We start from the raw sequence: 14,219 nt of genomic DNA on the forward strand, positions 1-14,219 counted from the left end.
GCCGGCTCATTTTAAGGCTCATCTATAAATTAACCTGTCCCCATATATTTGTTTGTGTAGGACTAATATTTTAAAATCCTTTTAAGTAAATTTATTAAAAGTTATGTTTTATAGTTACTCCCTCAGTGAATTATTTACAAAATTGAGTAGCGATCCCACAGTGATATTTATATCTACGAAACAGGGAAGAAGACCACAACCTATAAGAAGACATGAAGGAAGTCAGTAATCAGCACCCAGGATATCAACCCAGCCCCACAGATAGATAGGTTAGGGTCACCTTACCACAGCATATCAACCCAGCCCCGAAGATAGATAGGTTAGGGTCACCATACCCCAGCATATCAACCCAACCCCGCAGATAGATAGATAGATAGATAGATAGATAGATAGATAGATAGGTTAAAGTCACCCCATTGATTAGCTGTTCTCAACAAGTGATACACAGAACTGAACAGGAAACAGACAGCTCCGTTCTCTGTGTAGTGGCCAAACCAGGTTATTGCAGATCAGTACCTAATCAAGTGAAACTGCAGTGACTCAATTCAGCCACCACACAAGGAACAGCGCTGTCTACTTCCTGCTCCATTCCCCGTGTGTTGGCTGCTGAGAACAACTGAATGATGGGGCTGAATGATGGGGGAGTTAGACAACACTGATCTGATACTAAAGACATATCCTTTGAATAGGACATCATTATTTTTGTACTACCTAAAGGAAACTGGCATTCACTGTCTTGTATAGGATCACATTGTCTACTAGGACAAGGCATAAACCACGCCAAACACTCAATATGGTGCAGTGGGTGGCTGCGTACTGTACCACTGGGGAGGGAATGCCACCTGCAATGTTTAATATGCAAATTATTGTTGAATATTAGACAAAATATATTGCAAATCATGGATTTGGCATATCCAGACTCAATCACGCGAGCATTAAACCCTATGGTTTTGCGCTACGGGTGACTCATGAGATTCTGACAGCTCTATATAGAACTTGCTATTCACCATGCAAATAATAAGGTTAGCAGTGGGGTTACCTAAATATTCATGCTAAAGAGGAGACAAATAAATAAGACATTTCAATGTGGACTCATCTGCATCTGATTATTGATAAGACGTCTTCATCCCAGCATGGCATTTCAGGGTATTATCGGATTCTCCGTCTTCTCTGAGACATGTAAATATAAGTAAACCACTAATATAGAAAGACGATATAGCTGTCACTTAAAACGTTCCAAACACTATTGCGGTACTTTCTGTAGAATTGCCTTCTATGCGACGGTATCCGCCATATTTTTATCAGGTATGAGCAGAAGGGATTAGACAATAGTCTAATAATAGAGGAGCTTACAGCTATCATCATCATCCTTTGACGTTGTTCATACAGCATATTCCGGGCACATTTACTGGGCGGCATTTAAAGAGGTTTTCTCATGAACATAAGCTTATCTCAATAGAAAACTTAAATATTTTTGCAAATATAAATAATTAAAAATTTTGCAGAATTTTAAAGATTTTCTCCAACCACCTTAGTGGTAACATCTGTTGTCTTGATCAGTTGTCAGTGGATACGGTTATGAATGCAGGAACTTTCTATACTCTGAAACTGAGCCATGGTATCCTCATTGTGACCGGGTTATGTACTTGTCCATGTAGTGACATTGACTGATAACCTGTCCACAACAAGGAGATCATGACCATAGAAAGTTCCAGCATTGATGGTCGTTTCCATTGGTAACCCATCCAAACATGAGACTGTCATCACTAAGATGGATAGGGACGATGGTTAGGAACCCAGCAAATAAACCCTCCCCCCACAGATAGATAGGTGAGGGCCACCCGAATCAAATGTTTTACTGAGGTATCACGGAACTTGTCAATATGCAAATGAGCTATTTGGAGCAATTAGTGGTGATTGCTGTTGCGCCATAGAGCTCATTTGCATATTGTCAAAAACAGCGATATTTCGGCAATGGAGGCAACGATTCACACTGTTTGAATCAGGTGGCCATAACCTATCTATCTGCGGGCCAAGTAGACATGTTGGATTTTGGCAGCGGATTCCCTTTAAGCAATATACTCTTACATAGCAGCAGCTTAATGGTAAGCTACTACACAAAAGACAATAAGAACTCAACTCTTCATCTTGAGATCATAAGATAAGAAGATAAGATAATCCTTTAATAGTCCCACAGTGGGGAAATTTCAGTATGTTACAGCAGCATAGTAATACAGATACAGGATAATACACAGTAATATATTACAGACGTAGACACACATATGCTGAGAAGAGAAGATATACTAGGCGTCCATAGTAGCTAAGGAACAGAAGAAGAAAGAAGGAAGACTTCATAATCATAATCATTAGTATTCTGTGCGGAGTGATCTTCGCTTGGTCTGATGTAGATTATACAGCCTGGTCGCGGTTGGAAGGAAGGACTTGCAATAGCAGCTCCTTCTCACACTTGGGGTGAAGCAGACGGTCGCTTACAGTGCTGCTAAGTGCCATCAAGGTCTCATACATGGGGTGGGATTTGTTCTCCAGCGTGGAGCTCACCATGGACAGTATCCTTCTGTCACCCACCACCTGTATTGGGTCCAGGGGGCTCCCCAGGACAGAGCTGGCCCTTCTGATCAGTCTGTCAAGTCTATTTCTGTCCCTGGTTGATATACTACTCCCCCAGCAGGCTACACTGAAAAGATGACTGAAGCAACCACAGAGTTGAAGAAGGCCCTAAGAAGTGTCCCCTGTACTCCGAAGGCCCTCATCCTCCTGAGCAGGTAGAGTCTGCTGTGGCCCTTTCTGTGCAGCGCCTCCAGGTGATCAGCCCAGTCCAGTTTATTATTGAGGAGCACACCCAGGTAGGTATAGCTCTTGACTATCTCAATGCATGTCCCTTGGATCTCCTCCAGGGTTGGAGCACTTCTCCGTTTGCCAAAGTCCACCACCATCTCCTTGGTCTTCCCAGCATTAATCCTGAGCTGGTTCCGCTGGCATCAACTTCCCTACAACTTTCTACTTTTCTCCTTTATGAACATAAAGTGAAAAATTCATTTTGATGATCATTTTTGGATGACTATAATCTGAGACTGTCATGTCCGCCAAGTTTAGGCTTGAAATTCATTTTACAGATGAAAAGTTCTTAAAGTTTGATGCTTGTGAAGTGATGCACAATTCCAAAATAATAACTGTAATTTTACTGGGTCACATACAGCGTCTTTACTCGGCTCGAAATTTACTTTAAACTGAGTTATTACAGGCTGAGGATTCAATACCGCAGGGTGGAATTAAAGATGATATAGTTTAGTATAGACAGAACTGTTTATGTGTATTAAAGTTTTTTTTTAGGATCATCACATTGATGGCCTATCCTTAGAACAGGCCATCAATATCAGATTGGTGGGGGTCAGACACCCGGCACCCACATCCGAAGGAAGTTTGAGGAGACTGTAGCGCATGAATGAATGCTGTGGACTCTTCAGTGCTTAACATAGCACTATACATTATACAGCAACTGTGTTTAAAACTGCTCAGCCTCCATCACTTGAATGGGACTGAGCTGCAAACCGTGACCACGAAACATGACGTCACTGGCTTGTGAAGCAGAGGAGGGTCTCACCTGAGCTGTCACTGCTTTGAGCATCTGATCAGTGAGGGTGCCCTTTGTTAAACCCCCACAATCTAATATTGCTGACTTATTCTAAGTCTTGGAAAACCCCTATAAAGCAGCCAAAAGATTCTGGGGAGAGTTAGAAGTTCCCATCTGGGTTCGGGATCATTTAATAGAACTAAAGAGTAAAGCTGGTCCATCTAATGATGGACAATAGGGACCCCATTAATTGTAGTGGGGTCCGTAGGGTATCCTGGTTTTCTCCTGACATTGCTGTCAAACTAAGATGGAAAAATAATGGTAGTGTGAACATACCCTAAGTGAATGGAGTTTCATTGTTAACCTGAGCTTGCTGTGACTGGGAATCCTACTTGCGAAATGACTGAGCAGTCGAAGAACCCTCGAGGTCGCTATGTGACTACATTCACGTACATACCAGGACAGTGAACATAGCTAGCTATTTGGTTGTGGCCAAAGTCACCATGTACTCCTATCTTTAAAGATGCCCTTGAAAAATCCTATGAAACAAGCACAAATTGCAGAAAAAATGTTGCATGTGAATCCAGACGTGTAGGGAGTGTGAGGATTAGACCCTGTCCGATAACTCAGAATATTTGATACTGTACTCGTGGGATTTTCTTTCCTGTAGCTCACAAGACAAGTAGAGTATAACAGCGTCTCCCGTTTACTGCCGTACTTGTGAATAACAAATGATTCCTCCGTTGCGGGGATGCTTGTAGCAATCTGCCCATTTCCTAGCAAATGGTTTGATTAATCATACATCACGTAATAAGACAAATAGCCCGCAGAGTCCTGCCTGTCTACACACCGAATCTGTGGGGTGCAAGACGTGTACAAGAAAAGCAAAAACAACAATGAAAAGATGAGAAGTGGACTCCAGAAACAGTGCCACTCTTGACCATGGGCCGTGTCTGGTATTGTGTCTTTAAACAAAGAGACAGAAGTATTGGAACAAGCCTACAGCCACAGAAGATCTGTGCTTAGATCTCCAAGATGGCAGGATCAACCTCCCTGCCAAGCTCCTTCAAAAACGGTCTCTGAGAAGAAATGATGGAAGGCAAAGGGCAAAGGTCACACCAAATATTAATGGGATTTACATTCCTCTTTTCTTTATTCACTTCATTGTGTTCATTGACAAAAGTAAACTATTACCCCTAGTATCTTTATAGCAGTCTTACTTTACGGCATTTTTTCCACACCTGCCTAAAACTTTTGTATAGTATTGTAGATGGATACCAGATATAGACTCAAGTGACATGATATATAACATAGTAACACAGTAAATAAGGTTGGATAGACACAAGTCCACCAAGTCCAACCTAACAGGTTGATCCAGAGGAACGCAAAACCCCCATGAGGATGATACCAACACCCCCATCAGAGGAAATAATTCCTTCCCAACTCTATATTGGATTAAATCCCTGAATCAATATCCTATCCCAAAAGTTTCTAGCTCCCATAACCTGTCCTAATCTTACTTTCCATAAATGTGCATGGACCGAGATAAAGGACAGCGCTTCACCAGATTATAAGACAACCTCTTTATTAAAGTTCATCACAACGCGTTTCAGGCACAAGTCGCCCTTCTTCAAGTGCAAAGGAACTGCCGTAGTGAGGTGTCACAAATGTTCCTGCCTGCCGTGGATGGCCATACAGTCATCCAGGCCCATCTCGAACTTGTATAAGTTATCAGACATCACCACATCTTGTTCAAGTAAGTTCCATAGTATCACCGTCTATGATATGGTAAAATCTTTCACCTCTAAATGTAATGGTTCTAGGTCTAGGTATAAAGAGATCTCTGCACTGTCTGTTTATTTGTTTGTACGTTGTATTAGGTTATCCTAAGCCACCTCTTTTCCAAATGGAACAACCCCAAGTTTGATAACCTGTCTTTATACACTAATCCACCTTTAATTTACCTTTGTTGCCTCCTCTGCACCCCTCCCCAGTTTGGATATAGCCTTCCTATACCCAAAACTGTGCACAGTATTCTACATGTGGCCTACGCAGGGATCTGTATAGGGGGCATCTCCTTTCCTCTTAATGCATCTCATGATATTACTTGCCTTGGCAGCAGCTGCCTGGCACTGGTTGCTAAAATTAAGTTTACAGTCCACCAATATCCCCAAGTATTACCAGTAGTCATAAACCAGCAACACGGTTAGATAGGTAAGACTTACCTGAATATTACACATTTTTCTCCATTTTTCTCAGACTGCATATTGAACCTGACTATCTGGGTGCTGGTTTCATATGCTTCCCCGGTAAACTGTAAGAGTTGTTTCCAGGGCCCATCTGGAAAACTTTACATTTATCCACATTAATACTGATCCGCCATTTCTCTACCCAAGCAGAAAAAGCAAACAATGGATCATGGGTCCAGGCAATAATAAATGATCACAGATAAAGACCTCTCACCCTTGACCGCACATAGACAAAAAAGTAATTTCTTCCAGTGGCCGTGACCTGCTCGGATCCTCGGTGCAATTCTCACTGAGCAATACATTAGCCAAACAGCGAAAGTCAATTTACAAAAAAGATAATATTTTATGTTTATAGGACGCTGACATGTTTACAATCTCAGTCACCTCTGACCTGTTGAGCTTTCAATCTAATCCTTTAATATGTGAGGTCTATACAGATAGTAAGAGGTCCTTGGTCACGCTATAGGCAGATGCAGTGCGAAAAGTAACAGAAAAGATGTAATGTATTGTGTAAGAAAACCTCAAATAATATAACATAATTCTCCTACAAACATCACAACATTGAGGAGAAATTAAACGCACCCATTTACATTAGACCTACGTTGGCTGAGCCCCCTGATTTTGGCAGAACCAGACGACCATCTAATGTGCATAAAATACCTGGCCGATATTGATATTTCATTGAAAGAGAGGATCAGGCGTGTTTAATTTCAACATGCCCTATCCTTTGTTCTAAAGGAAGATAAATTAAATCTAGAGGTGTGTGGCCATAACGTTTCACCCTCTCTTCACTGCATCTAGAGGCGTGTGGCTGTAGTGTGTCACCCTCTCTTCACTGTATCTAAGGACGTGTGGCCGTAGCGTGTCACCCTCTCTTCACTGTATCTAAGGGCGTGTGGCCGTAGCGTGTCACCCTCTCTTCACTGTATCTAGAGGTGTGTGGCTGTAGCGTGTCGCCCTCTCTTCACTGTATCTAGAGGCGTGTGGCCGTAGTGTGTCACCCTCTCTTCACTGTATCTAGAGGCGTGTGGCTGTAGCGTGTCACCCTCTCTTCACTGTATCTAGAGGTGTGTGGCTGTAGCGTGTCACCCTCTCTTCACTGTATCTAGAGGCGTGTGCCCGTAGCGTGTCACCCTCTCTTCATCGTATCTAGAGGCGTGTGGTCGTAGCGTGTCACCCTATCTTCACCATATCTAGAGGCGTGTGGCCGTAGCGTGTCACCCTCTCTTCACCGTATCTAGAGGCGTGTGGCCGTAGCGTGTCACCCTCTCTTCACCGTATCTAGAGGCGTGTGGCCGTAGCGTGTCACCCTCTCTTCACCGTATCTAGAGGCGTGTGGCCGTAGCGTGTCACCCTCTCTTCACCGTATCTAGAGGCGTGTGGCCGTAGCGTGTCACCCTCTCTTCACCGTATCTAGAGGCGTGTGGCCGTAGCGTGTCACCCTCTCTTCACTGTATCTAGAGGCGTGTGGCCGTAGCGTGTCACCCTCTCTTCACCGTATCTAGAGGCGTGTGGCCGTAGCGTGTCACCCTCTCTTCACCGTATCTAGAGGCGTGTGGCCGTAGCGTGTCACCCTCTCTTCACCATATCTAGAGGCGTGTGGCCGTAGCGTGTCACCCTCTCTTCACCGTATCTAGAGGTGTGTGGCCGTAGCGTGTCACCCTCTCTTCACCGTATCTAGAGGCGTGTGGCCGTAGCGTGTCACCCTCTCTTCACCGTATCTAGAGGCGTGTGGCCGTAGTGTGTCACCCTCTCTTCACCGTATCTAGAGGCGTGTGGCCGTAGCATGTCACCCTCTCTTCACCGTATCTAGAGGCGTGTGGCCGTAGCGTGTCACCCTCTCTTCACCGTATCTAGTGGCGTGTGGCCGTAGTGTGTCACCCTCTCTTCACTGTATCTAGAGGCGTGTGGTTGTAGCGTGTAACCCTCTCATCACTGAATCTAGAGGTGTGTGGCCGTAGCGTGCCACCCTCTCCTCAAAGACAACACATGCAATCTTAGTCTAGCCAAGCGTGTATATGTAAGGGGGAGTCAGGAATAATACAGGTAAAAGTATCCATATATTCCATATATATCCTCATGACTCTATACTAATATTTTCTTAGACAACCCAAAGTGTAGAATGACTCCGCTCAATCTCTTACTCTGGTGGCCACCGCATATGCATTCATTACACAATTGGATGAATGGTCAGCATGTAATACTGCAATTTTCCTGCAGTGGCCACTATGTCTGCAGATGTGTTGATATGTTTTCCCACAAAACAATAGCAGATCACCAGGATTATAGAAGTTAGACATGCACTGAACACCAGACTATTTAAAGGGGATGTCTGGGGAGAAGTAATATACATATTTGGTCCTTTGGATTGCTGTTGATATAAATAGGGGGGTTCTTGAGATATCACGACCCCCCCAAGTCACGTGATCCAAAACACAATCGTCGAATAGCCAGACCCCATAGCACAGGTAATTATTTACCTGTGAGATTGGGGATGAAAAGGTGAAATGCTGCTGAGGATCACATGACCCAGGCATTGTGATGTCACCAGAACCCCAGGTCCACCATCAGTGATCGCTTTGGCCAGGTATGTAAATTACTATTCCCTGGAGAATCCCTTTAAATAGTCCCATGGTCATTTTGCAAGTGTGAGCAATGGGAATTTTTTCTGCCTGGAAAACCCCTTTAATATTTATTAGGAAACCTCCACGGCCATTAACTCATCACAGGTGCCTTTTTAGGTGAGATCTTCATCACCCAGTTATACTCTATGAGGGAACCTGGAGCCAAGTAGCTGATTTATCAAGACCAATGTCCTCCTTTCTGTTAAATATGATGGGGTCGACGTTCTTTCCCTACCCCCCACCCCCACCATGTCTTCCTTGAGGCCAGTGGATTCAAAACACAAAGTCACAAAATTTATCCAGAAACTCAGACTTACACAAAAAATTGTGACTTTTTTAGGGCTTTAACATCTCTTTACTGGCACACAAGCCATGATAAATCAGCTTCAAAGTGTTCAATTCACCTCCAGTGCCACCACAGGAGAAATAAGGAATTACACATGACATCAATGGACTGTTTTTACGCCTGAACATGACGGATCCTACAACGTGAGAGATGTTCTTTATAACTTTGGTTAACAGATGAAGGTTCTGAAGACACCCCCACACACACACACACACACACACACACACCTCATGTTAAATTAGAATTTCATAATAGCATATTTGAAAATGGAATTTTAGAATTTTTGGAAATTTTCTAAACCAGACAAACCCTTTTATGATCAAAGAACGAAAACTAATGGCATGTATTTGTAAAGTTACTCTACTTTAATAGGTAGAATATATCAATACCGCCAGTAAATGTATGTGTTCCTATAATATTGTATGATCAAATGGGTAAAATTATTTTTTGAGTGCAAATCTCCCTTTTTCATCGCGTTTACCTCCGCCGCTAATTGTAAAGTCTCGTAAACTCAAAGCGACTCCTTACTCTTTGATGTTTCTCTTAATGATGACAACATAATGGAGTGATAATCTCTAATGATATATCAGCCAAATAAAAAGCAATTCGCAGACCACAAGACTGGAGCTCACCATCAGAGAGACGTCTGGCAAGTCAGAGAGAAAATGTGTTTGTGATGGAACGGCGAGGATTGCTTTACTGCAAATGGGGCAAACGGTTCACAACGGCTTCTGATGTGCAGAAAGACTAAGACACTATACAGTATATATCATAAAACTAAAGCAAGTGGGAAGGTTCTATACATTTTAAGGATATGCAACTAAGGGCAGAAGAACAATATCCATCAAGTGCAGCAAAAAAAAATTTGTAACTCGAAAACCCAGCCTTAAAGGAATTATTCCACTCTTAATATGTATTCCCTATCCAAAATGGTTGACCACTTTTTATGTATCTGCTGAGACCCCAACAATCAAAAGAAGAGGGTCCGCAAGTATCCCCACATGGTTCATGCCTGACCACCGCCGCAGTCACTTCTATAGTCAATCTCCCACAGTCAAATAGAAATGAATGGAGGTGTGGTGTGTTGCATGTACATAAGGCACTAGAGGGCACTTGCAGACCCTCATTTTCATGATCGATGGAGGTTCCAGTGGTCAGACCATTAAAGATAAAACACATACCTCCTATAAGTGTTAAGAAGTGGGTAATCTCTTTAAAATGAATATACATCTTTTAACACTATACTGTTTTTACACTGTCAATGGCCACCACTAGGGGGAGCTTAGGTGCTTACTGCATACAGCTTATACATTGTACTTAATAATAAAACATTATGCAGTAATCCTCTTAAGGCCAGGACCCCACGTTGTGAAAACGCAGCGCCGTGGCAAAAAATGCTGCGTTTTACATTACCTGCAAAGTAGATGGGATTCTGGCTAATCTCATCTACACATTGCAGAAAAAAATCTGCAGCGGAAATGCTGCAATTTCAGAAATTTCTCAAATCGCAGCATGTCAATTATACCTATGGAAACGCTGGCATTTTCCGCAAAGGTATAATAGGGGCAGAAAGTCCGCAGAGGAGAACTCTATGGACTTTCTGTGAAAAACCCTGCAGGAAAAACCACAATACATTTCCTTCATGTTTTTTCTGTAGTGTTTTTTTGCTGCAGTTTACTATGTGGGGCCTTAATCGAAAGAGATTTCCCAAGCTAAATAATTGAGATCATCTGATGTCTGACACTTGGTCTCCCAGCTGATCCTCTGTCTTAGGGTCCATTCATGCGGAGCTGTGACCGATAAAAGAGACAAGTACACCTTCAAGCAGCTGATCTGCAGGGGTCCCCATTCTTCAATTAATGACCTATCCTAGAACAGGTTGTCTATTAAAAAGTTCCAGAAAACTCCCTCTGGTGTTGGCTGTAGGTAATCAACATTAATGGTATTAGAGGTTTTGCCCAAATGCCCCTTCTAGACCCCACAAGTTCTCATAAATTGGCCCACACCATGGACTGTAAGGAACTGGAAACAGACTTATAATGGTGGTCCATATGACCAAAAGCCTAAATATTTCATCAAACTCATCCAGCTATGCCCAAATCATTTCAGTCTGACCTACAAGGCAAAAACAAATGGACTTTTTAAGTAAGAAACAGATTTTTTTGGATGCTGAAGAATATTGCAGAAAAATCCCTATGATTGCAGATTGACATCACGGCCTGACAGACGGAGAGGTGGACACTGCCAAAAAATACATTAGTAGATTGCAATGTACTTTATATACAAGCATTGTTTTTTAAGCTTACCTTGAGAACACAAAGGGTCCTATGGAGTTCAGCTACAAGGCGTCCATTTCCAGGGGCCCCGAGCCTGCTAAGAGAAGATATTATAAATTATTCCAGTACCGAATACAAAGCAAAGTCAGTAAATGTGGTTTTGTAAGGAGATTAATAGAATATATTTTAGGTTCACAGCAATGGCCATTTCAGTACTTTTCTAACATATGCTTTACACAGATATAACAAGACTATTTTTGTCCACGACTTGTTAACACTGGGATACAAATACAAAAAAAAATAAAATTTTAGCAATTCCAAAGGCTTATTCAACATCTATAATTGTATCAGTGATGTAACATTCACAAATGAGTCGGCTCTCCTGCAGATTCTTCGAGTTGGGCCAAGAGTAATTTTGTCACATTTCCTGATCTGGAGCCCTCTATGCAATGATCCGCTCCCCTTACCAGATAACCCCACCATCTTTAACTTGACTGTGGCTCCTCTACAGAAATCAGAATGAAAGATTACATAGACAGCTATTTGGGAGCCTAAGGGTATAGTCACATGGTGAAATTTGTAGAACCTGAAAAATTCTGCTTCAGAAATTTGCAAGCAGATTTTTTTGAGCTTTACCAAACCCACTGCTGAATTTGCTAATTCTGAGTCAAATCCCACATTGGGCACGTTGGTTTTCTATCTCCCATTAATTTCAGTGGGATTTGCCTCAGTTACATTGTGTTACTGAAGAGTTCAGTGTCCCGCGAACACAGCAGAGAAGCTTACGAAAGGGGTTGTCTTCTACTGGATTCTTGGCATTCATCATTTTGTCAAAACCTCATCCTGAATCCTCAGGTTGTCCCATCATTCCGTCCAACCTTGCCATCTGGATTTACTTTAGTTGGTCTATCATGGCTTTTTAACAAAGAATGGGAGTCTTAGACGCCACCATTACATGACCCTAACCCAGACCTAGTCCCAATAGAAACTGCCTTGGTGTAGATGATTGAAAAAGTGCAAAAGTAGCAGCCAAAAAAGACCTCACATTTCCTTCTGATGGAATAGCCTACCAGGTGGGTAGCTCATAATGTTGCTCACTGCATAATTCCGATCCTATTATCTTCTCGATTATGCCGTATAGATTTTGGTAAAGATAACACTTAAGAAGTTTGTTTGGGAAGACATTGCTAATATATGTGAAGGTTGATACTACTCAATTTGTTACTCCCCATTATCCAGTTGGTCGCCACACCCCAGAAGAACTCCACAACTCGAGTAACCAGCTATCCTACATACAACTATGCAGTCCTTAAAGAGACATCAAAAACTCCTTGTGTTATTTAAAGAAACACTTGTACCCCATGTAGCGCCATGATTGGATATGTGATTAGGTGGCAAATCCCAACACATTTTGTATTTAACTTCACATCTGTCGCTTTCAATCTGCTCCACATGAGAACTGATATCAAGTCAAGTAAATGACTGCAAATCTGTGTCCTGTGGGGCTGAAGACCATGGTGGTTACATCTTAGTGTAGATTTTTTCAACTCCGTTTCAATTATACAGCTTTAATTTTAAGAATGCTTTTACTTCACCAAAGCCGGCCATGGATAAAAAGAGCATGTCTTGAGAAGACGACAATTCTCTTATGTTTTTTTATGAGGTATCCTGGGAATTTCATGTTCTCCCATATCCATAGGTATAGGGTATAAATATGTATGATGTAGAAGATGTTATGTGATGTATATGTCCAGCGTGAGGTGGCATGTAATGTATGTTGCGGTGTACAGTGTGAGGGATCTACACAATGTGTGTACCGTGAGTGGGGTGTTACCATACACTTGTGCTAAAATTTTTGCAAAATACAACCTCCAGGTAGTAAACAGCTGAAGATCTTGGTGCTTTGGGCAACCTGGGCTGATCCTGGTTAGATTGTATACTTACGCCAACTGGTTTTAAAATGTAATGCCACCTAAAGAGGACCTTCCCTGGGCCTGAAAAGCCCAATGAATTTCCTTTGATCGGCGCCATCACCCTGAGCTTTTTGGTGTTTTGTTTATCCAAATCTGTCCAGATATTCCAAAGATATAATCCCTGTTAAATTTCATGCAAATTAGGTTACGATAGCCAAGTGGGCGGTAACACTGTGGTTTCTCTGGGGGTCTGCGTGATATATATCCAAGCAGTGTTACCGCCCACTTGGTTAGCAGACCCTAATTTACATCAATACTAAAAGTGCTTATATCTTTGGAATAACTAAATGGATTTAGATGAACAAAACACCAAAACACCGAGAGAGACAGCGCCTATCAGATGTGATTGGAATTTTCAGACGTGGTGAGAAGTCCTTTTTAAGGCAAGCTTCTGATAGACATTTACATGAGGAAGTTGCCACTAGAGAGGTAGCTATCCTCTATGTGGTTTCATTGCTTGGCCTATAAGACTCCCTATATCAACTGTTGGTCTCCATAAGAGAAAGTACCCCCCTAAAACTAGAGTCACCCAAAAGACATGATATTGGAATAATCTACAAAAAAAGGCTACAATACCACCAATGCCATTAAAAAAATAGCCTATAGCTGTATGGATGATAGTAATCCTTGTTATTAATAATGTGGAGGTATAAAACCTTGTAGGACAAAAATGACACCTTGACTCCTGAGAGAATGCCTTCCATGCAATGACTTCTATTACGTGCATAACAATAAAAGAATATCCAGTTAGACTCCAGATTGATTGGATTCATTACGATAATGAGACTGAATTTTTTCTTCCGGATTATGAGATTACTCTTCTGTGTAGAGTAACGGGAAGGTGGGTTGAAGGAGTTTTTCAATATCAGAATAGATTAGTAATTCACTGGTGTACCTCTAAAAAATGAAGGCCGGGTTTGAAGAACATAAGGTTTCCACCGATCCCTTACTGGAAAAGCCATTGTCTAGTCAACATGTCCAACAAGAAGACAACCTTTCCAGTCATGAAGAATGTGCAAGATGTGATGTCATAAGATCCCAAAAACGGATCATCAGTATTTTTTTTCTGTAATTCAGACTTTATAAATAGTTTCAGATACCTAAAAACCATCCAAAATCAAAAAGAGGGAATATATAAATCACTTTCAGCACATGTACC

At 42.0% G+C, this 14,219-nt stretch overlaps 1 protein-coding gene across 3 annotated transcripts in view; it reads right to left on the bottom strand.

The window, feature by feature from the left end:
• Positions 1–14,219, bottom strand: part of SGCD (sarcoglycan delta) — a 514,319-nt gene that overhangs the window by 344,617 nt on the left and 155,483 nt on the right. For 2 of the 3 annotated variants that reach the window (XM_075274919.1, XM_075274920.1), the window contains exon 2: positions 11,118–11,181. The gene's annotated coding sequence lies outside the window, so the exon portion shown is untranslated. Of the gene's footprint in view, positions 1–11,117; positions 11,185–14,219 lie in introns of all 3 variants that reach the window. The other variant, XM_075274918.1, reaches the window with a different exon arrangement.

This window comes from Leptodactylus fuscus, chromosome 5 (assembly GCF_031893055.1).
Source record: "Leptodactylus fuscus isolate aLepFus1 chromosome 5, aLepFus1.hap2, whole genome shotgun sequence".
NCBI lineage: Eukaryota > Metazoa > Chordata > Amphibia > Anura > Leptodactylidae > Leptodactylus > Leptodactylus fuscus.